The sequence below is a fragment of the Asterias amurensis genome, chromosome 2, assembly GCF_032118995.1.
Source record: "Asterias amurensis chromosome 2, ASM3211899v1".
In the NCBI taxonomy this organism is placed as follows: domain Eukaryota; kingdom Metazoa; phylum Echinodermata; class Asteroidea; order Forcipulatida; family Asteriidae; genus Asterias; species Asterias amurensis.
The window spans coordinates 13,473,144-13,498,810 of record NC_092649.1 but is presented as its reverse complement, the minus strand read 5'-3'; the positions used below and the strand labels follow the sequence as shown (position 1 = coordinate 13,498,810).

General features: G+C 40.5%; 1 pseudogene; it reads left to right on the top strand.

Annotated features, from left to right (window-relative positions):
- Positions 1-419: 419 nt before the first annotated feature.
- The window catches only part of LOC139949687 (phosducin-like protein), a 50,752-nt pseudogene continuing 25,504 nt past the window's right edge, over positions 420-25,667 (top strand).

Below are 25,667 nucleotides of genomic sequence, written 5' to 3'. Positions count from 1 at the left end.
CAACAAGTTTACCTAAACCAGCTATAGTGCTATCAAAATATGTCCACCAATTCTCATAACTTAATTTTGTTTATTTTATTTTAAATCTTTAGACATATACACACTGTCAGGGGCTGTCAAGGTTATACAAAATATACAAAACTGTCATCTGGCTAATTGATGACGGAGAGGATTACAAAATGAACCCACTCAACCAGAGACCAGTGTTGAGTCTTTTGCTTTAAGCAATTCATCACTGGGAGGAAATTACCGTCTTAAGGAGGATATGTCGGCAATTGATCTGAACCCCCCCCCCCCCAACAGTCGTGACTTGGATACCGTCCTGAAGCAGCTGTCTCAACAGTAGTTCACTTACATACTGCCTTTGTAACATTTGCCACTCTTCCAGGGCTTCCACTCTCATCCTTGAGGAAGTTACCATGACAACCGATGGTGTTTCTCCATCCTCTCTGCATGCAGTAAGTGTGTGACAAATTGTTTTTTTAAATTTAGTTGATTAATTTTAGATTTGACGTTTTTTAATATATCCGGTTGGCATTTTGATGATTCACCTTGTCTCGTTTGTATTGAATGAAGATATTTTGTTTCTTTCTTCAAGTCCTAAAAGTCCACAATGTGCTTGAATTTTGTTGCAAGAATGTTTTCATTTTACATTAAAATCATAAACCATAACGCCTACGTATACTCACCAAACCCCTTCAACTGCCTTAACCAAACACTACCCTTACATTAGCCCTTACCCTGGCCAAAACCCAATCCTTACCCTTGCCTGAACCCAACTTTGTGTACTTATGCCTGAAAATGCAACAAATTTGCCCTAAAATGCCTTGTGTTCTTATCAAATTTTGCCTGAAAAGGCAACAAGGTGTCCCTTAAATGCATCAAAAGCCTTGTGTGCTTGCAAAATAATGTGCACTAAAATGAAACGAATTTGCCCTAAAATGCGATAAGGCTATATACAGCATGGTGTACTTATCAAATTTTGCCTGAAAATGCAACAAATTTGCCCTTAAATGCAACAATAATATAAGCCTTGTGTATTTGGCAAATTTGTCCCTAGAATGAAACAAATTTGCCCTAAAATGCAACGAGGCTACAGCCTTGTGTACTTCAACAAATTGGCCTTGTGGAATGTACTTACCAAATTTTGCCCTAAAGTGAAACAAATTTGCCCTCAGCTGCAACAAGTCTACAGCCTTGTGTTCTTATCAAATTTTGCCTGAAAATGCAACAAATTTGCCCTCAACTGCAACAAGGATCAGCCTTGTGTACTTGTCAAATTAAGTTTTTAAGCCAACCACCTTTGCAAAATGTGCGCATTTTTATTTATTTACGGTGGTTATTTAACCACTAATTAGTGGACCAAATTGTCATGCTTCGATATTTGAAGCGTCTATGATATCAGTCTTCAAAATTCTGGTCTAAAAAAAATATTTTTATCATAACGAAGGTACAAATTCGTTTCAAATAGTTTTTAAGTCAACCGCCTGTGCAAAATGTGTGCATTCTTGTTGTAAAATGGCGTCTATTCCTGTGGTTAATTACCGACTAATTAGAAAATCAAATTTTCACGCTTCGATATTTGAAGTGCCTATGGTGTCAGTCTTTAAGATTCTGTTCTCTAAAAAAAAAAAAAAAATGTTCATGTCGAAGAGTACAAATTCTTTTCAAGTCAACCTCCAATTATTATTGAGCGCATTGTTGTTGAAAATTGCATCTTTTACGGTGGTCAATTAATCACTAATTAGTTGACCAAATTTTCACGCTTCGATATTTGAAATGCCTATGGGATATCAGGGTTTTTTTCATAACGAAGGGTACAAATGGTTTGTATAAAACAACAGTGACACAATGCTAACAAAATGACTCGAACTTTGCCTCGGTAATTTGCGGCTAATTTTTATTACAATTAGTTCATTACTTGTTTGTTATTTTTTGCTTTAAAATCATTATTAGTTATTAAATTGCTATATTATTTAGGGTTTATATTTCAAAATTCGTTCGGTTAAAAGAATCGAGCAAAACGCGATATTTTGTCACCTCCCGGTACTGTATGTGTTCTATTTCCCGAATACGCGGCTGGATATATATCGGGAAATTCCCGGCTGGCTATTTCGGGCCCATTACTGTGCTAGCTTCCGTTCGGTCAACATGGCCGCGTCCTTGTGAAGAAACAATACTTTAAAAAAACTGTTCCGAAAACATCACGAGTTTCACAGAAATGGGGGGTTGTAGATGGCTCTGGAATCTTTGACCATTACAAGTTTATTGCTAGAAAATCTCGGGGCTGAGCAAGAACAAAAGCATAGGTAAGCTGAGGTTAGATTTACAGAAATTGTCGGGTAACTTTTTTGTGTGTGATAATAACTGTCACAAGTTGTGATGACACTGGACACCTTTGGTAAATGTCAAAGACCAGTCTTCCCTCTTGGTGTGTCTCAACATGCACAAAATAACAAACCTGAGAAAATTTTTAATAATTTTTCACTCATTTTTACAAAAAGGGATATCTCATTGAGGTAAATTAGATACTCTATTATTTCATATCGATTTAAAAAGTGGGCGTCATACGGAAACTTTAAAAAAATTTGAACTCACCTGGTCGTCGAAGTTGCAAGATAATAATGGAAGAAAAAACACCCTTGTCACACGAAGTTGTGTGCTTTCATATGCTTGATTTCGAGACCTCCACAGTACACGCTAGGTCTTGAAATAAATTCAAATAATTATATTTCTGAGATATTATTTCTTTCTCAAAAACTACGTTACAAGTTCAGAGGGAGCCGTTTCTCACATTGTTTCTCAACACCTCTCCATTCCTTGTTACCAAAGAAGTATATTATGCTTAATTTTTTTGAGTAATTACCAATAGTGTCCAGTGCCATTTTTTCAAGCATTAACCATTTAAAAAGAATTGATGACCATTTATATAATACTCGTCTATTCATCATTTACCACTAGTTGTTTTCCGTTTGTATTTCTTTTCCTGTTGTCTCCTTTTTTTTCCTATCAAGCGCATAGGGTCTTAGCAGTGATATGCGCTACACAAATACGGTTTATTATTTATTATTATTATTATTAAGGGTCATGCATTTGTTTGGACCAAAAATGAGTTCTTATCGCAAGCTGATTTCAACTAACCTCCTATTATTTTGATTCCAGTTTTGAGGACCTTTTGTAAGCAATGAATCCTTTTCTTTGTTGCAATGAATTTCTTTTCTTGTTTGCTTCTTTGGACAGCTTGATGATGAAAAAGCTAAAGACCAACAGAACGATGAGGAGGAAGAGATGATGATGCTTGGCTTCGATCAGGAATTCATGAAGCAATACAGAGAGCAGAGGATGCGAGAAATGATGGCCACTCTGAAGCATAATCGGTCAGTATTGAAGTGGCACATTGCCTTCAAATCTCTCAAAATGTTGCCGCTTGGAAGTACTTGTTACCATTTTTTAAGAGTTGTGCATGCTCTAAAGACCTATAGTTTGTTGCACTAGTCGCTCAGGCCCAGGCGTAGAGACAGCATCTTGCAAACCATTACTTTGCTGTAAAGGAATACATGTAGGAATCATACTTCACAATGTAGCTCCATGAACCTTGCAGGAACAATGCTGGATGCAATGAGACACCCACTGGGTGTGATAAAGTGCTACAATGTATAATGTGTTACCCGGCAAATACATGAACTAACATAATGAACCTGTAATAGTTCAAGCTTAATCGGTCCTCTGAGTCACAAGAAAATATTAGGAAAAAAACACCCCAAATATGTTTTTACTTTTTTAGATTTGCGAGATCCAAACTAATTGTTGTACTAATTTCTTCAAAAACTGTAACATTTCATACATGAAGCAGATGTTTTCAACCAGCATGACCAGCACCATCATTGTACCATGCAAGTTATTTGCAATTCTGTGAGCATTTATATTTTTTACTCTAATCAATGTTGTGCACTCTTTAATGAGGAAAGTTTCTTCTAAAACACTTAAATGTTTTTTTCTGTGGTGTATTTATTTTTATCGAATAACACTTTCTGTATGAATCTCGCTAAATGGATGTTTAATTCTGTTTGCCTCCTGAAATCCAGACTGTTGTTTGGTAAAGTGATCCAGCTTAATCGAGAGAATTTTGTGGATGCCATTGACAAGGAAAACCAAAGTGTAGCAGTCATCATTCACATTAGCTCTCCGGTAAGTTATTCCATCTTGAAATACATGTACCAACAGACAGGTATGAGTTCTCTCACAAAGTGAACTTAGAACCAGCCCGCTCTGGGGTTTCTGAAATTGTTTTGGTACATTAGATGAACAAATGTTTAACAATCATGTGGTGTTTTACAACATGTCATAAAAACAGGCATTTCAGGTCTGATTACACAGAGCAAGACAAGTTGCAGTTTGACTGTACAGAAAAATCACTATTATTTGCACAATTACATTTTGTGGAAAACAACATAGTCAGTCCTCTGGATCTATCCCCCATAAAATAAAATCAGTCGCATCTGCGTACACAGAATCTTAAAATTGAGTCAGTATTGATCGGTGGCCGTCACATCAGATTTGCTTCAGTTTGTTATTCCAACGAGGAACACATTTTATTGAATTTGACTAAATGAGTTGGAAGCTGTATCCATACTGTAACTTGAGTTGATTTTCATTTTTTTTTTTTTTAAGAGTTAGCAATGTCTACAACGTATGAGTGATTGTGTGCGATCCCATGTTTCTGGAGTGTGGATATGCCCTGAGAGCTACATAGTAAAAAATCATTCTAACATCGGACAAATCCATCAGAGCCAATGGAGTTGAACATTTTTGTTGTTGTGGTTATAGCCAGGAGAAGATGTCTTTAAGCCCTTTCACACATCAGCAAATTAACAAGGGTCCCTTGCTTAATTTTAGGATGGTTGTGGAATTTCTCCAAATGCACCTCGTGTGAAAGGATACTATACATACTGTCCATAAAGTATGGACAATTTGAGAAGAATCCACAAGGGATCTTGGTCCAGATACTGTTGTCCTTTCACACGAAATGCCATAACCTTGCTAAAACTATCTGGTTTCTGATTTTAAAAAATTAATTGCACCGTGGAACTTCCTATACCGAGTTATTTTGACATAAACAACCACTGGTGACCAAATGGTTTGACCACTCACTCAAGCATGCTCTAACACAACAGAAAGCTTTCATTTGTTACAAACACTGTTATCGCCTTGAAGTTATTGTTTTACAGCAAATTAAGTAATAAACTCTTATTGAATTTCCTTTCATATAATGAACCATTTGCATTATGATGACATGTATGTGTATTGCAGTAAGTTCAGTTACCAAGGTATCCATAAAGAACACTAACTGCATTCCCGGCCTCGTTAAAACGCCTCAACCTCCTCCCCAACATGCCTACTAAATTGTCTCACTTTAAAATGCTGAATATACAAATCACAGTATATTAGCTCTCTGCTGTTACTGCCTGTTCTATCAAGCAGTCAATACATTCCTGAAGTGATGGAGTCAAAAGCCTGCCTGAAATTCTGTCACGGATAAAATATAATGAACCATTTGCATATTGATGACTTGTAGATGTTTTGCAGGAAGTTTAAAAGTGTTGAGGCTAGTGCTGGGTGAATAGTGAAATTTGGTGTTCGGTTAACCGCTGGCCAACTATCCAAAATTAACCGGATATTCAAATATTTGTTTTCCCAGTATTTACGTCCTTAAGGTAGGGAGAGTCACAACCGCTAGGGGGCGCTGATCGTTTGTGGTCGTTCATTTGTAAATGGGATCTTGTGACCCATTGACTCGTGTGTTGGGAAACCTGGTGATGTATGGACGGTTTGATATGAGTTTTAGACAGTGTCACTCAGTTTATTCATAAAAGTAACCGGATCTAATTTAAAGGTGGCGATTCGCTTTTTCTTTTAATATCTTGATTGACTCTACGTGTAGAAGGAAAACTTTCGAAATCTTTCAACAAAAAACTTTGGAAATGTCATTGTTTTAGCTGTTTAAGGAGGTGAGCATGGTTAAATATTTATTTTGTGGAATCCGGTTACTTGGTTGTAATTAGAGGACTATCCGGTTTATTAATAGGTATCCGCGCCCCTTGCAGGTATACGGTTAGGTCAAAAATGGTATTCGTAGTTACGGTTAGGAAAAGCTATTCGCCATTAACCAAATTCAAATTATTCACCCAGGCCTAGTTGAGGCACACCTTGATTCATCCATAATGAACACCAACTGCATTTCTTTGTTATACGCCTCAACCTCCTCTCCAACATGTCTACTAAATAGTCTCAGTTTAAAATGCTGAATATACGAATCACAGTATATTAGCTCTCTGCTGTTACTGCCTGTTCTATCAAGCAGTCAATACATTCCTAACTGGCCGCACCATTGACCATGTCCGAGTGTCTTATCCCTGGGTTAGACATTGGTTGATTTGACCACCAGGCTTTCCTGCCGTCCAGTCCATTGATCGACAGCTAGCGTTTCCTCTCCCTCTTTGCCATCGTGTACTGTCAAGTCCGATTTTTTTTTTCCTCCACGGTTTAACTGAGACCACTTTGGTTAGTGTCCACTCCAGTGTCGTCATCTCCCCCTGATCAATACTCATTTATTAATTCGGAGTCTGATGATTAGTGTGCACTTTATGCAGAGGGAGGGATTTGGTTATGTTTGAAAACCTTTGCATGTACACAACAGGCGTACATGTACATGTATGTGATACTGCAACAGAAGTTTCCCTAAAAACTATCCAGAAACACAGAAACCAAAGTTCAGAGATAGAATGGCTTTTCCCATGGAGCTGCTCACCCAATCAAAATTGATATTATAAGGTTTGTTTTGCATCTACACAACGCTGGAAGCATTTGGCAGGCCTGGAATTACACAGAGGTCACAGCCTTTTATGTTGCCCAGGTCTTGGCCTTCTTAGTGCCCCTGAAAAGGTTTCCCACACATTTTTAAGGTTTTCCAGTCCTTTGCAAAGTTAAAATTGCCTTGCCTTCTCAAAGATGGAATTCCAGGACTAATACAGATGAATTGAAAAATCAACACATTTTTTAGGGATTTCTAATGGGATATTTTTCACTCATTAATCTTTTACAACTCTTTTAGCCTGTTTTGAGAAATCTCTTTGTGTCAAAACCTTTTGTGGAGGTTGTGGGTTTGAGTCCCAGTCACCCCAAACATAGGTGCTTTGTCCTTCGGATGGGACATTAAGGCGTAGCCCGTTGTATCAGGATTGGTAGTGCATGTTAAAGAACCCAGACCACTTTTTTGTGGAAGAGAGAGAGTTAACTCCTCTGTTCGAGGTTCACATAGCCTACATGAACATACATTAGCAAAGACATGTTCCCTCATGCCTGCGAGCTACAGTGATTACGTTTGCTTTTCGAGCCTCCTTACTTTTTATTACCGGTACCAGAAGAATAATAATAGTAACAATTATAATAAATAAAAAAATTAGAGTCAGCACAGAGGGAATTCTGATCGGAGGATTTAACAATCTATCACTAATTACACGACGGATGTCCTCAACAACTAACCATCTGCCCTCCTAATGAGGCAAGGCTTCTGAGTCTTTGTTCCTGCGATGCTACGGACGGCCAGGTGGCTCCTGTTGAGGTTTCCCCACTAAAGCACAATTCTTCAGCGATGTCGCAGTGAACAGGAAGACACTATTTTGGAAGACGCGGATGTGCATTGAATCAATAGAATAGAGTCAGTGTGAGGAGGGCTTGTTTTTGAACCTTATGATATGTACAACTGTACTTTTGGTTGTTGAGAAACCTTGGATGGAACATGCAGCTCTTCTCAAACCAAACAAACCAAATAAACCAAACTTGAAACAGTCTGACAAAAGCACAAGACGGGTCAAACATACATGTGAAAGTACAATACAATGAAAGGAATAAATTCTTGAAAAAATAGAACATGCGTCTTGGCTGGACACCTTTGTTCAAAGACCAGCCTTCTCACTTGATGTTTCTCAACATATGCATAAAATAACAAACCTGTGAAATTTTTGACTTGGTTGTTAAAGTTGCAAGAGAACAGTGGAAGACTAAAAACACCCTTGTCCCACAAGTTGTGTGCTTTCAAATGCCTTGAATTTGAGACCTCAGCTGCATCTTATTAAATTCAAATATTTTAGTGAGAAATTACTTCTTTCTCAAAAACTACATGTACGTTACTTCAGAGGAACCCATTACTTAAAATGTTTTATACTACCAACAGCTCTCCATTGCTCGTTACCAAGTAAGTTTTTATGCTAACAGTTAATTTGAGTAACTACATGTACCAATATTGTACAGTGCCTTTAAAATCTATTGAAAATATGGTATACATGTATAGTGTGGTGTGGTATGGTATGGTGTGTAAAAGATTTAGTTAAAAACTTGTTATGACTATTTTTTCAAATTTGGATAGAAAGCAGCGCTGCCATTTGTCATATTTATAATTTGAAAGGAAGTGACCCAAATGCTTTGAGAACATTGATCAATATCTGACATTTTAAAATATATTTCTGACGTTTGGTGACCTTACCCGGCAAAGCGTTCAGGTTCTGGTCTCAGCCTTAGACTCTGTCTTGGAGTTTCAGGTCTCTCCTTGGTCCAGGACTTGAACTTTAAGGTCCCGGTCTCAATCTCAGTCTTTGTTTTAGACGAGGATGTCCAGATCCTGGTTGCAGTCCTGGTCTTAGTCTTGGACTTCTAAGTCTCCCCCTTGGTCTCAGTCTTGGACTTTTATGTAGGTCCCAGTTTCTATGTTCTGGGTCCTGGGCCATGAGCCAAATTTCATAGAGCTGCTTATAAAGTATCTCAGCACAACAAAATTAGACTAACCATGATACGGTTAACAGCCAAACTACAAAGTCACTTGCACAATTAGTGACTGATGGTATCTTGTACATTCCTGCTAAGCAGAAAATTAAGTTGTTAAGCAATGTTTGCTGCTTAAGCAGCTCTATGAAATCAGGACTAGTTCATGGTCTCAGTGTTGGACTTTCAGTTCTCGCTCACCCAGTTCCTTTTCTTGCTCTCAGTGTTATAAAAAAAACCAATTAAGGACTTGCTGAGTGTAAATGATCCATTTGTCCGGTCGATACAGGAGTGTGTTTTCCTGTAATGGGGAGGCTGGTATTGCCCCATTGGTTTTAGTGCATGTATGTTTGCACAGTTTGTTACTTACTGTAATTAATCAAAGTACTGCTAATCACTACTTGTTGAAAGCTCTCCTTTCCATGGGAGTCATTTAGAAGGGGAAGGCATTTTTTTTTTCACTGAAGGAAAACAACAGTCTTGGCATTCCAGGACCTGGTGCCGATTTCACAAAGCAATGAAATTCATCGCAAGACAAATTTTCAGTACAACCATAGTGATTTGTGTTGTGACATCACACTTTACTTTAGCTACTACGATTGATTTGCAGTTAAGTTCTTTGTGAAATCAGCCCCTGGTCACAGTCTTCCAAGTCTCCCCCTTGGTCTCAAGTGTTGGACTTTAAGGTCCCAGATTCTGTCTTTTGGGTCCGATCTTCCAGGCTCTGGTGTTGGTCTCAGTGTTATCGTTAGAAACAGATAATTAAAAGCAGTTGCTCAAAGTAAACTGTCCATTTTGTCCAATCAATACAGGAGTATGTTTTCCTGTAATATAGAGGCTTTTAATGCCCCATTGATTAGTAGCAGCTCGTTACTTACTGTAATTAATCAAAGTACTGCTAATCACTAGGTGGTAATTGCTAAAAGCTCACATTTCCATGGGAGTCATTTGGAAGGGGAGCACCACTTTTTAAAATTTCAAATATGAAAAGACGAGGTCATGTCCATTGTACATTTATCATGTTTATAAGTAAGTCACACCCGCTTCAATCAAACTGGCTCCAATGATTACCAGAAACCCATTATACATTGATCAATGGGTTCTTTAAAGGGATGCTGCAGTGAATTCAAATAAAACAGTTAATTTTACTGTCATTTATTTCTGAATATGTATTGAACATCAATAAAATGGGTTTTGTTTTTTCCACGACATATCTCACTTGCGTATTTAGCGAATTTAGCGAAGTCATGCCCCCCCTTTTGTGGATTGTTACCGCCCCCTACCATCGACGTCACGTCGGGAATTCAAACATATCGTCGGCAAAAAGAGGTCGGCAAAAAGAGCCTGGTCCCTAACTACATGCGCCTAGGTACCAGGCCACACAGTGCACACGTCTCTATATACACACAGCCAGGGAGCCCGACGGCTCAGGTTCCCGACATGACGTCATGTTTATGCAAATGAAGGCTCCCTTTTATGGGCGGGGTGGGTTCCCCTTATCTCTTGAAAACCATTTTCAAAATACTTGCGCATTTAATGGAAAATATATAAAAATATGTCAGGTTTAAAAAGTCATGTTTAATTGTTTAAATTATTTTAAAAAACACTGCAGCCACCCTTTATAGCAGTGGACACTATTGGTAATTACTCAAAATAATCACTCGAACTTGCACGGTTTTCCTTTTACCTCGTCGACTAACCCAGTCGACCGTGTTAGTTCGCAAATGTGTGTGGATCATTGTATTCTACTTTTTAAACATCTTTCTAACCATATGCATTTTATAACAAACGGTTACAAACACTTTTCAAAGACCAACTCGACCGATCCAAGGCGACGTGTTCCTTTAACATAAAACCTTACTTGGTAACGGGTAATGGGGAGAGGTTGGTAGTATAAAACATTGTGAGAAGCGGCTCCTTCTGAAGTGGAGTAGTTTTCGACAATTAAGTAATTTTCTACGAATTTGATTTCAAGACCTCAGATTTAGAATTTGAGGTCTCGAAATCAAGCATCTGAAAGCACACAACTCTGTGTGACAAGGGTGTTTTTCTTTCATTATTATCTCGCAACTTCGATGACCGCTTGAGCTCAAATTTATACCGGTTTGCTATTTTATGCATATGTTGAGATACACCAAGTGAGAAGACTGGTCTTTGACAATTACCAATAGTGTCCAGTGTCTTTAATAATAATATGATAAAAACAATCTTATTCAATACAAAGCACTTAAGAAACCCAAAGGCAATCAAAGAAAAGGTACAAAACTACACATTTCACAAAGGATAACAATCACTTACAACAATAATACACATTAGCTTAATTGAGATTCAAAATAGCTCAGGGTATTGACTTATCAAACAGACTCAGGATAACAGTTCTTTTGGCCCTTTTGCCGCAAAAGCTTTAGAGCCTATTTGCATGTGATTGGGGTGTTCAAAACTACAGCTGAAGTAGAACTTAATATGTAAATACAAAGACCGATGGTGTGGGGAGGAGGTTGCATCTTGCAAAGATAAGTTGGAGCTTGATTAGATGATGATTTATATGAAGCACTACATTCCTGTATTCAATCCTTTGCAAAACTTTGCAAAACTCTTCAGATTTTATATAATGTCTTTGAACATTGTCTTCCACTGATGTTTTGCAGGGGCTTGTCAGAATTATGTGTTTGGTCATAAGAAATGCCTTTGAACAGTGATATGGGTGAACTTTATTTTATAAAAATTACTCATTTTTGAACACTACACATGGAGAGGTTCTTATGAGGCAGGCATGATATTTATTCTACTTTCCGATTTGTTTGCCGTAGGAAAAATCTGATTTTGTATTATTAAATAGCCTGAAATGTCTATTAAACTATACACCATGTGTACGTATGTAGGCCAATCTTTGTTATGCCAACAAGGTGCCGGTTAGAAAATTCGCCACACTACACAAAAACAACAACGACCCAAATCCCAAATTTGTTCTGCCTTATCAATCAATGATGTTAGCATGCCTAAATTGGCTCACTTAATGTTAACTACACATTCCAGTCTATATACTCAAGGCTGCCCTGATCAATAAACGCCAACCGTGAGATTAGCCCCAGTAAGCCAATCAAGCCAGCAAATTACTTTTTTTTCTGAACTCCCATGATTAAAATCTGGAATTGTCTTTAAGGCCATCAGCTGAGTAAACGGTGGTTTGTTGGTCGAGGACAGCGGAATCGATGGAGCGACACGTACATGTACGCGGTTTAGTTGTCTCAGAACGTAAAGCAATCTAGAAACAATGTCGGCATTTCAGTGTTTTGCGCGGAGTGTGGTTATTGTACCCTGGTGAAAGGGTCAACTGTTAGAAAGCCGACCTTGGCCTTTGTAAGTTGGATTGAATTGCTCAGAGGTACAGTTTTTTTATATTAAGTCTCGACTGATGAATGAATAATTTGAAAAGAGCAAAGCGGTGAAACCAACTGACCTACAGTGTAGTTACTGGTCTAGTGGTTTATTTTTCAAGATGAACAAGGTTTTGTCAAGACAGTTTAAAAAAAGCCTTGGCGACTATTTGTAATTTCTAGCATTTCTAACAAATTGCTAGCATAAAAATTACTTGGTTACGAGTAATGGAGAGCTGTTGATAGTATAAAACATTGGGAGAAACGATTCCCTCTGTCTGAAGTAACATAGTTTTTGAGCTAGTAACGTCTCACTCAAATAACAGAGGCCTTTTGTTCAGATTTGTGCAACAATTGAGGGTGTTTTTTCTTTAATTTTTCTCTTGCAACTTCGATTACCAATTGAGCCAAAGTTGCACAGGTTTGTTATTGTCATGTATTCATTCATGTATGTTGGGATGTACACCAAGTGAGAATACTGGTCTTTGACACTAAAGGTGTACCTGATCAGTTTATAGTCATATACATGTCCATGTCCCTGAATCCTCTACTTTTTTTTTTCTATTGCACATGGACTAACTGTAGAATAGCAATCTCTGTCATGTCTGTAGGTTGAATCTTTATTTTTAAAGGATTCTATAGAGGATGAGAACTCCGTTTACAAACAGAGTGTACATTCTAGGGCCTTTCTGGAAGGTAAGATACTACACTAACCATATGGTAAATTTTGCCTTTTGTGTCATTAATTCCAGAGTTGTAAAAATAATAGCTGTACAAGCTGTGAGATGTGCCCATTGTCTTCATTTATAAACAAGATTATTAAAAAAGAGGCAGTGCAATCTCCAGGTTTGCCTGCAGGAGGTCTTGCCCGAGCGGTTAAGAGCACCGAATTCAAACTGTGGTGTTTCTCATCATCAGAGTGTGGGTTTGAATCCCCAGCAGTGACACTTGTGTCCTTAAGCAAGACAATTAACCATTGCTTCATCCTTCATCCTTCCTTACCTTGCATAAAATGCTATATGGTTCCGCGCTTTGAGACGCCCTTCGGGTGTATAAAGCGCTTTATAAATATCGGCTATTATTATTATATTGGACTCAAGGCTCTGTGACGTGTGATGTCACTGTTTACATGGTCTAGGCCTAGTTGGGACGATGTTGTTCTTTACACATAGGGTTTTTAATTTCCTCTACTCCTACGTACACATTTGTTTGTTGTCAAAATTTCTTGTGTTAGCTCTGCTCACTTCAATATTAGAGTGAAGTGTAGAAATGATTCAGTGCGCTGCATTGTAATAATTGCATTGAAGATAAAGAATTTCATTTTGGTCTACCGATAAGAATTGTGTACTCATCAGTGCTTTCAGTGTTCCCGGTACTGTGCAAAGTGGACAAAGAAGAATTGCAGCTTGCCAAATTGGACGCGTTTTACAATAAATTCTAAAAAACATTAGTGCCCTCTTCATTTGGACCAATAGCATTCCTTGCTTAACTCCCTGGGGAGGCAGCCCCAGGCTGCCGGGGAGCTCGGAAGGCTTGTTTAAACACAATATCAACCTCTACCCCGCAGGTATCCATTTATACCCCTGAATTTCACACTGATGTGATTATTTTTTTACAGATTTAATTAATTGATATGTTATTATTATTTTACAGATTTAATTAATTGATATGTTTGTCATTGAATGAAGGAAAAACCTTGTACGCAATCTTTCTTTGCTCCGTGTTTTTATTGGCAAAAGGTTGCAATGATACATTCACATGTACATGTAATAACATTGTCAGACTTTCATCTATACCATGTATACTATAATAGCGCTTAAATGGCATGGGCGCTGCCATTGTTGTTTTGGGCGCCGCCATGTTGTTTTCACGTCAAGTGGTGCCCGCACCCTGCTAAAATGATGCGTCCTGGGGTAAATTTCGGAGTACCCGTGGGTTGGGGGCATGTGTTATTTGTGACGTCACAGTCAAAGCGCCAGCGTGTAGTAACTTTGGGATTGAGGGCAGGCGCGTCCTTTGTGATGTCACAATCACAGCGCGAGCGTCCAGTAACTTCGCGCAGACAGACAGTAAAGAACAATGCATGGGATCGAGGCACGACGACAGGACTAAGGCTGGTGGGAGTTATTATAGCACATTGTGAGTCAGGGAGAAGGAAGGGGCATGCAGTGTGGTACGTCTGTTGCAATGGGGCGGGGGAATGGCAAAAAATGAAGGGAACATAGTAAAAGGGCTGGGAAATAATACGGAAAGATGAAAAAGGAAAAGGGACTAATGATGACATTGGACAGGAAAAAACAAACTGGACAGAGAAAAATACACAAAATGGAGAACCACCTGACTGGCGGGACCCGCGCGGAACGGGGAAAGGTATGGGCCGGCAAAAAGTGCGAAGAACAATTCACGGGCGGGATGATGGGAAGGAGGCACGGGTTAGATTTAGGACAGGGACAGGAGGAAGGGGCACAAAGTGGTACATCTGTTGAACAGGGGACGGGGGAACGGCAAAAATAAAATGACGGGGAAAATGAACAGCTGGCTGGGGCAGGGATTGAAAAAATGAAAAGGGACTATCATGATATGGGACATGGGACAGGAAAATATTAAACTGAATGGGGGGAAATCAAGCCCATGAAATGGGAAAGAACAACAAACGGGACCCGCGCGAAACTGGAAAATGTGAATTATGGGCAAACAGTGGCAAGCAAAAAACGGACAAGTGTACGATTTCACAAAGTCGCCTAGCAAAACTAAGACATGTCATGTGACGCGCTCTAAACCAATGAGCAGGGAGAATACTAGTAAGAGGTGTTATAATCTTTAATAAGAAGGCAACACAGTTGTCATTTGCAAAGGGCACTTTTTATACTGCAACATTTTTAAGTCTGGGAAATTTTCCTGGAAAATAATGTTTGAGAAGGCAACTCCACTTTCATTTTGCAAAGGGCCTTGCACTGCAGAATTTTTAAGTTTCAGGCCTGGAATTTCATCTTTGATAGGGTAAGGCTGATTTTATTTTAAGGCACTTAAAGTTTGTGGAAGCTACCTTTGAAAGGACCACAAGGCCAAAACCATGGTGCACAAACATAACACCCCGGGGTCCTCCAATGTTATTCAAGGCCTGACGCTTTGAAGAGGCACCAAGGCCAAGATCAGGGCCACAGGGACGATTTCACAAAGAGCTAAGATTGATCTTAACTGCAAATCAATCATAGTAGCTAAGTAAAATGTGACGTCACAATACAAATCACTATGGTAATACTGACAGGTTGTCTCATGATGAATTTTATTGCTTTGTTAAATCGAGCCCAGGGGCCAATTTTATAAAGCAATACAATTCATTATCTTTTTGTGAAATCGGCCCCTGATGTTGATTTGTGATGCACACCTCCACCAAGAGGTGCTCAAAAAGCAAAACGAAAACCAACAGAAGGATGAAGTAATATGGAAATAAAAGGGTAGCGATAAGTTCTTAATCGGCTATTTAAAACCGGCAAGGTAGTAGCCATGCGATAAAGGCCAGAGCCGAATATCCCATTCATAAATGCCATTTCAGTAAAAAGACGTAATAAAGTAGGAAACTCTGTAAAAACTTATCTGTTTCCCGACGTCTAGCTCTGTACTTGTGGTGCATTTTTATGAGACAGTTTTCAGATTAGATTTGTGCGCGTAATGCATCCTCGTATCCATGGGCTAAAAGGGCGCGGCAAGATCAATCACTCCTGCGAACGAGGTTGTGGTCTCACCCGCTCAAACCGATCTGAAAAAAAAAACGGTTATTAACAGCTCCAGCTGGTCATTATCAACCGTTTAAACACCCCTACGTGACGCGCTCTCCACCAATAGGAATAGCGAAACTGTCTGGGTATTTATGAATATAAGTGTCTTCAAGTTTCAAGACCAGGACTCGAATCCACACTCTGCTGATCAGGAATACCCCAGCATGACTAAACCGAGCTTGACCTCTCAGACACAACATCAAACCTTGTAATTGTTCGATGATAGTTATATTGTTGACAACTGGCTGATATCTCTTTTGTTTTTCCCTCTCTATATTGACAGGCAGTACCAGCATGTGATGCCATGAATGGTTGTCTTCATTGCCTAGCTCAAGAGTATAACCACATCAAGTTTTGCTGCATACATGCGTCAGACGTAAACATAGTCTGAACTCTGTGAGTATTACAAGGATGAGAAATAATAATAATAACAATAAGAGAAATAATAATGGCTTCTTATACAGCGCTCATGTCCATCATGCTGTGACGCTCATGGTGCTTCAACATTATAACCCCTGGTTGGACACTATTGGTAATTGTCAAAGACCAGTTGCTGCACTTGGTGTATCTCAACATATGCATAAAATAACAAACCTGTGAAAATTTGAGCTCAATTGGTCGGCAAAGTTGCGAGATATGAATGAAATAAAAAACACCCTTAATGTCACACGAAGTTGTGTGCTTACAGATGCTTGATTTCGAGACCTCAAATTCTAAATCTTAGGTCTCAAAATCAAATTCGTAGAAAATTACTTCTTTCTCAATAAACTATGTTACTTCAGAGGGAGCTGTTTCTCACAATGTCTTATTCTATCAACTGCTCCCCAAGTAGGGTTTATGCGAATAATTATTTTGAGTAAATACCAATAGTGTCCACTGCCTTTAAATAATTCCTTAAAACATCTCGGCTCCCTGGGTAGTATACAGCCTGTGATGCGAGTTTCCCCGCTCCAAGCTAATCAGTCACATAAATCATCTCTGCCCTCACAGTTTCCCATTTCACCCCTGGGTGGAGAGAAGCTTTTGGTTAAGCGTCTTGCTCAAGGACACAAGTGTCACCACCAGGATTCAAACTAACACTCTGCTGAACAGAGTTCGGTGCTCTTATTCTCAGCCACCACACTCCACACTTTCATCTGAATTCAGACTTTTTATGTCTGGCTGTTGAAGAAACACAACTTTGATCTACATCTATAGTGCTGGGGACATTGGTTCTAAAAGTTCTGTGAAATGTAAACCTCAGTGGTTACTGAGAGGTAGAAATGCCTTCTTTTCAACTTGCCTCCAAAAGTTTGGTTCGTAATTTCAGACTTTCTTGTCAGTGGGGACTGTTGCCGACATTCATAACGGGAAAATTTGCCGTGTTTTTGCAACTTGTTTTCTCTGTTTTTGAAGCAATTTTTTATGTACAAATTTCTCTTTTTAAAGTTCTCTTTTTCTCAAGTTTGGATTGACAGACTTTAGGGTCACAGGGTTTAAGTACTCTTTTGTTAATCCTGGCCAGCTCGAAATGGGTTGTCTCTGTCCCTAGTTCCCTGCTCTTCCCTCTCCCACCCTGTTTTCCTGTCCTTTCCCAATCTACCCTACTCTCTCATCTATTCTTCACATGTTTCTTGTTGTATCCAAACCTTATGTCAGTCATCATTATTCAGGACCAGTGCTTTAGTTGCCATTATTTAGCATGCATGCCTTTATGTAGTTCTGTACAACATATTTTTTTATTTTGTTTTTCCTATTACTACAATCTTATTTGCAATTACATGTGTTGTTATTGTTCTTTATGAAATGGCCGAATAAATAATAATAATAGATTTAAAGCAACAGTTTCCCCGGCGATAGATAACAATTCATAACTTTGTCTTTAAAAGCCCTCCGACAACCCCTCCCCCCCCTCGCCCATAAGGAACAATAATGTGTTCCCTGAAAATTGAAATTATAAAACCAGTCATGCGGGTCAAGATCCTGCAGCTTTGAGGCTTGCTTGATCAATTCTCTCTGTCAAATGAAACTCAATAAAGGTGATAGATAGAAGACCCTCCAGGACAAGGTGTGATTTTCCTCTTTTTCACACAGCCTGGAGTCTTCAAGGTGTTCACTGTCTCATCATTATAAGGACTGATACAGTGTGTGATGTTTTAACCTTGTAATCTATGACCATATGAATTTTATTACTTAAGTAGCCATCGCTATTTGTTTGTCTTTACAGATTAAAGGCACTGGACACTATTGGAAATTACTCAACAAAATGTTTAGCATAAAAAGTTATTTGGTAACGAGGGCAATGGAGAGCTTTTAATGTTGATAGTGTAAAACATTGTGAAAAATGGCTCCCTCTGAAGTAATCTGTTTTTGAGAAATTGGTAATTTCTCAGTAGGATTTGAAACTTTGCATGGTGGAAATACGATATGGAAAGGTTTGCGGTAACACCATGTAATGTAATGTCATTACATGGTGTACTGCAAACCTTTCCATATCATATATAAAGGTAATTTCTCACTCAAATGACTTTTAGACTTCAAAGGAATTTGTCTTGGATCGGTTGAGTTGGTCTTTGAAAAGCGTTTGTAACCGTTTGTTACAGAATGCATATGATTAGAAAGATGTTTTAAAAGTAGAATACAATGATCAACACAAATATGCCTCGAAATCGAGTGGTTTTCCTTTTACTTTGCGAACTAACACGGTGGCCATTTATGGGAGTCAAAAATTTGACTCCCATAAATGGCTGACCGTGTTAGTCAACGAGGTAAAAGAAAACCCACGCAATTTCAAGTGTTACTTGTGTGGATCATTATATTCCACTTTTAAAATATCTTTCTAATTATATGCATTTTATAAGAAACTGTTACAAACACTTTTCAAAGACCAACTCGACCGATTCAAGTCAATGTGTTCCTTTAAGGCATCTGAAAGCATACAAGTTCGTGCCATAAGGGTGTTTTCTATCGTTATTTTTTTGCAACTTCAATGACCAATTGAGTCAAAATTTTCACAGACTCACCAAGTGAGAATACTGGTCTTTGACAACTACCCAGTTGGGCTGGGTACTTTTTGTAGGACGCAATCACAATGTCCACAAATTTACATTGAACTAAAATATGAGGTGCTGTAGTTTTTGAGAAATTTGTAAAACAAGTCACGAAAATTATTTTTGTCTCTAAAGACGAAAATTCCTTTAGCATGCAAAACTTTGTGACATTATGCATACTGTACGTTACAAAACGGGACAATTAGGCTCAATTGGTCATCAAAGTTGCAGGAAAATACCATTGTTGCATAGAAATGTGTGCTTTAAGATGCCTTCAGATAAATTTTTGTTGGCGAAAAATTACCTTTTTCTCTAATGAACTACATTACTTTAAAGGGTTTCGTTAGCAATGTTTTATAATATCAACAACTCTCCAGGAGTCGATTTCACAAAGAGTTAGGACTAGTCCTAACTTAGGACTAGTCTTAACTTAGGACTAGTCCTAGAGATATACAAAACAGATGGCTAGTCCTAAGTTAGGACGAGTAACTGGTCCTAACTCGAGATAAGACTAGTCCTAACTCTTTGTGAAATCCACCCCTGTGCTCTTTACCATGTCAATTTTTATGGTCATAATTGTTTTGAGTATTACCAAGGGTTACATGCATATCATGTACAGGTACTCTGCCTTTAAGAAGAAGAAAGGAAAAAGAAGAAAAAAAATCACAAATTTAATCCCAGAGAAAAATAAAACACCAAAGAGAAGTGAAAGAGAGTTGACTAAAATTACCCATGGCTAAATAGAGTGGTGCATTTCAATAGCAGGACGTGTTGGATGAATGTAGATATTACATGATGGAGCCGCTATTGTGAGATCACTATGGATGATGAAGTGTTGAAGGAGAGTGGGGGGGGGATAGTGTCTTGTCCTTGATATGTTTCTAGCTTGGGGGGAACCCATCGATCCGCTGCAGCTGAACCAATAACATGCATTAAACATGCCTTTTTCATTCCTTCTTGGATAGCTACATGTGTGTACTCTTCAACTCCTGCTCAGATACTGTCATCGTTAAAGGGATGTTTTTATTCATACGACAGGTAGTCGCAACTATTTTTGTTGTAGTTGTGGCAGCAAGATTAACTGAGTAGTCGTAACTCGTCTAAGCAATCAATAGTCGGGACCAAGACACTAGTTGCCCTGCCATTGATTTCACCAAACTCATCCTAACTTAGGATAAATCCTAGGACTTAGGATGAGTTAATTTCTGTATCCGTAAACGTTAGGACACATTGAACTAATCCTAAGTTAGGACGGGTTACTTGCTATTCGAGATTAATCCTAGCGTTTCGTGAAATCGGCTGTAGGCCTAGTAATCCAGGTACTTGTAATTAAATACCGGTACTGGTAAATATGTTGTACATGATACAATATTCATAAATACCTCAGACAGTTTCGCTATTCCTATTGGTGAAGATCGCGTCACGTGTTGAAACCTTTAATAATGATCGGTGTTTATAACCGGTTGTGAGCGGATACTCCGCGCTAGTCTTGATGCAAGACGTTTCTTGTTACGGGCGATGCGGGCGCTGTCGGTGAGTTGGCCTCGCTGTGTGTGAAAGGAAAACGAGAACGCGTTGCACCAAGACTATACGTGCACGAACGGAACCGGAAACTGTCAGAAGTAGGCGTCTCAGTCATAACAATGCAACACACGGCCGCATACATGTACATGTACATACAGAGCTCAAGCACGTCGGAAAAGGATAAGTTTTACAGAGTTTCTTACTTTGTTACGCCTTTTAACCAAAAAGGCATTTATGAATGGGAGTTAAAGAGTAGTGACTCATTCTTTAACGGCTGTTTAAAACCTTGCAGGCGGCTCGGGCCTTTATCACACAGCAACGACCCTGCCTGTTTTAAACGGCCGCGAAAGAACTCGTTGCTACCCTTTTATTGTCTTTTTTTTTCGTCTCCTAAGATGAAAATTATTTTGGTGACATTAGTTAACTCATATCTCAAAAAGTACATCACCTCAGCAAGTAATATTTTATGGCAAGCTTTCTTCCACCATTATCTTCAAACCATGTAAGTTTTTAATGTAAATCTGTGGACATTGTGTTTTGTGTCAGGACTACAAAAAGTACCCAGACCCTTTAAAGGGATTTTCCTTCCGATCACCGGAGAGTGAGGTTACAGTATCAGAAATTGCTCGTAGTGTAAGTCAGAAGGGACTGCTGTGTAAAGAGGAGCATTTAGGAATGCATGACACACACAGTAACGCTAGGCCAGTCTGAATTGAGCGGACATGTTCAAGTGTGGTGAGCTGTAATGACATGGATGATTTAGATGTTGGCCGTACCCTTGGGCCTGAAGCCTTTGTGTTGGATGGACTTGGCTTTAACCTACTTTCACAAAGGTTATACCCATAAACTTGTCTTGCTGCTAAACTATTAAACATGATAGATGTTAAATTTGCATCAGGGATAAATATTAATTTTGGTTTTACCCATACACTATACATGTATGTGTGTTAGCACTGGGACTCGTCACTTTCAAACATACTTGTTAATAATCAATGTTTCTACTGGTCTCAATCTTGTGTTTTCCCGTAACCTGCTGACTTAGCTGTTAGAGTTTTCAACTTGCAATTATTGCCTGTGATCACAGATCAGGTCTGAGGAACAGGGGTCCACAAATCACCGCTTCTGTTCGGACTGCATCATTGTGGAGGAACTTTCATCCATTGTTTTACCCGGTATTTTTCACTCGTGCTGTCTGACCAGTCAGGAGGGAAATAAACTCAGACTGGATCCACCTTGACTCCGGTGTTAGAATTTGCAAGAAGTAAACTGGGTCTTAAAAAGTTTCAACATCTAATGAACATGTGTCAATTGCAGGTTAAGAATACATACATGATTTACTGGATGTACATCTACATGCAGTCAATTATGAATATACAGTCATTTCGTAGTCGGTGCACATGATAGGTGATTATTGTTCCAGAAAATTTCCACCATTAACATTGGGGAGACAGGGGAACTGTCTTTGTCACAGTCTGCTTTTATGCACATGTGACTGATACATGTCTTGAATATTTAAAATCATGGTCAGAAATGTGAGGAGGTCAATGTGCCAAAAGCATTGTGACGTTCGCTTATCACATTGTGTTGGGTTTTGTTAAGAGTGAGGAAAGAATCCTAGTAAATCATTCAAGGGAGTTAGGGTTTTAAAGAAGTTTTAGTAGCCACATTCATAACCAAACTTTGTTCCCGAGCCCTTTTTTGGCACGCTGCTTTGGCAGAATGCGAGCCTATGTAATACCAATTTGTCCATCCGTCTGTCCAAACTCAAACTTAAATCTTAAAGTTTTTAAACAATTTGTTTAAACAAAAATCAATCTCTGTGTCACTGGTTTCAGTTGAATGAGCTGAAACAATAAAAACCTTAAATGGTCATAATTCATTATTGCAATGATGTTCTGACTTGAAACTTAAATCAAATATTGTTTTTTACATATATGAAAAGATAAAACTCAAAGAGTGCATCACTGCATGGTTCCAGTTGAATGAGCTGAAACAATGAAAATTCTAAATGGTCATAACACCTTATTTCCAAGATGTTCTGACTTGAAACTTAAATCAAATATTGCTTCTTACATAAAGATGCAAATGAAAAGATCAAACTCAAAGATTGTATCATTGGTTCAAGTTGAATGAGCTGAAACAATGAAAACCTTAAAGGAACATGTTGCCTTGGATTGGTCGAGTTTGTCTTTGAAAAGCGTATGTAACCATTTGTTATATGGGAGTCAAATTTTTGACTCCCATAAATGACCGAGCTGCACTGTGGGTATAGGGGAGGCTCTAATTCCTTGGATGGGTGGTATAGGGCTGAGCTGCACTGTGGGTATAGGGGAGGCTCTAATTCCTGGGGATGGGTGGTAGGGCTGAGCTGCACTGTGGGTATAGGGGAGGTTTCAATTCCTGGGGATGGTTGGTAGGGATGAGCTGCACTGTGGGTATAGGGGAGGCTCTTATTCCTGGGGATGGGTGGTAGGGCTGAGCTGCTCTGTGGGCATAGGGGAGGCTCTAATTCCTGGGGATGGTTGGTAGGGCTGATCGAGCTGCACTGTGGGTATAGGGGAGGCTCTAATTCCTGGGGATGGGTGGTAGGGCTGAGCTGCTCTGGGTATAGGGGAGGCTCTAACTCCTGGTGATGGGTGGTAGGGCTGAGCTGCACTGGGTATAGGGGAGGCTCTAATTCCAGGGGATGGTGGTAGAGCTGAGCTGCACTGGGGGTATAGGGGAGGCTCTAATTCCTGGGGATGGGTGGTAGGGCTGAGCTGCTCTGTGGGTATAGGGGAGGCGCTAATTCCTGGGGATGGGTGGTAGTGCTGAGCTGCACTGTGGGTATAGCGGAGGCTCTAATTCCTGGGGATGGGTGGTAGGGCTGAGCTGCACTGTGGGTAAAGGGAAGGCTCCTATTCCTGGGGATGGTTGGTAGGGCTGATCGAGCTGCACTGTGGGTATAGGGGAGGCTCTAATTCCTGGGGATGGGTGATAGGGCTGAGCTGCACTGTGGGTATAGGGGAGGCTCTAATTCCTGGGGATGGTTGGTAGGGCTGAGCTGCACTCCGGTATAGAGGAGGCTCTAATTCCTGGGGATGGGTGGTAGAGCTGAGCTGCACTGGGGGTATAGGGGAGGCTCTAATTCCTGGGGATGGGTGGTAGGGCTGAGCTGCTCTGTGGGTATAGGGGAGGCTCCTATTCCTGGGGATGGGTGGTAGGGCTGAGCTGCACTGTGGGTATAGGGGAGGCTCTAATTCCTGGGGATGGGTGGTAGGGCTGAGCTGCACTGTGGGTATAGGGGAGGCTCTAATTCCTGGGGATGGGTGATAGGGCTGAGCTGCACTGTGGGTATAGGGGAGGCTCTAATTCCTGGGGATGGGTGGTAGGGCTGAGCTGCGCTCCGGTATAGAGGAGGCTCTAATTCCTGGGGATGGGTGGTAGGGCTGAGCTGCACTGTGGGTATAGGGGAGGCTCTAATTCCTGGGGATGGGTGGTAGGGCTGAGCTGCACTGTGGGTATAGGGGAGGCTCTAATTCCTGGGGATGGGTGATAGGGCTGAGCTGCACTGTGGGTATAGGGGAGGCTCTAATTCCTGGGGATGGGTGGTAGGGCTGAGCTGCTCTGTGGGTATAGAGGAGGCTCTAATTCCTGGGGATGGGTGGTAGGGCTGAGCTGCACTGTGGGTATAGGGGAGGCTCTAATTCCTGGGGATGGGTGGTAGGGCTGAGCTGCTCTGTGGGTATAGGGGAGGCTCTAATTCCTGGGGATGGGTGGTAGGGCTGAGCTGCACTGTGGGTTTAGGGGAGGCTCTAATTCCTGGGGATAGGTGGTAGGGCTGAGTTGCACGTGGGTATAGGGGAGGCTCTAATTCCTGGGATGGGTGGTATGGCTGAGCTGCACTGTGGGTATAGGGGAAGCTCTAATTCCTCGGGATGGGTGGTAGGGCTGAGCTGCACTGTGGGTATAGGGGAGGCTCTAATTCCTGGGGATGGGTGGTAGGGCTGAGCTGCTCTGTGGGTATAGGGGAGGCTCTAATTCCTGGGGATGGGTGGTATGGCTGAGCTGCACTGTGGGTATAGGGGAGGCTCTAATTCCTCGGGATGGGTGGTAGGGCTGAGCTGCACTGTGGGTATAGGGGAGGCTCTAATTCCTGGGGATGGGTGGTAGGGCTGAGCTGCTCTGTGGGTATAGGGGAGGCTCTAATTCCTGGGGATGGGTGGTATGGCTGAGCTGCACTGTGGGTATAGGGGAGGCTCTAGTTCCTGGGGATGGGTGGTAGGGCTGAGCTGCTCTGTGGGTATAGGGGAGACTCTAATTCCTGGGGATGGGTGGTATGGCTGAGCTGCACTGTGGGTATAGGGGAGGCTCTAATTCCTGGGGATGGGTGGTAGGGCTGAGCTGCTCTGTGGGTATAGGGGAGACTCTAATTCCTGGGGATGGGTGGTATGGCTGAGCTGCACTGTGGGTATAGGGGAGGCTCTAATTCCTGGGGATGGGTGGTAGGGCTGAGCTGCTCTGTGGGTATAGGGGAGACTCTAATTCCTGGGATGGGTGGTAGGCCGGGGCTGCTGAGTTGTACTGTGGGTATAGGGGAGGCTCTAATTCCTGGAGATGGGTGGTAGCTAGGGCTGAGCTGCTCTAACGGGTAGGAGGCTCTAATAGCCCGATTGTGCTCCGTGCGTCTTGTGACCTGTAGTGGGTATTAGATGTAAACAAACACTGCGTACTGCATATAAATATGCGTTATAAAAAGACATGATCACTGTTCAAATTTTTGGCTAAAAACAGAATAAATTCTCTAAATCACTGAGACCTTACCGGTAGCTGAACAATGCCAGTAATGGGTACACAGTTCCAATTAATAGGAAATTCCACAAGAATGTTCACACGATGTCATGTGTTTGTGCACGGAAAGTGTGGTTTTTGCCCTCATTGTAATGATTTTGCTGCCAATATTTTTAATAACAATTATCTCATTAAGAAGCTGCTAATCCCTTAATTATTTTCACCGTCAAGTTATTTGATTAAGGGGTAGCTGTCAGCTACAAGTCGAACAACTTCGCGATTCCCTTATCACAGCCTATAACTTCACGCCGTGCACAACGCAAAATCCACAGTGCTTGAGCTCGCTCAATTCCTCAGTAATTTACGTAGTC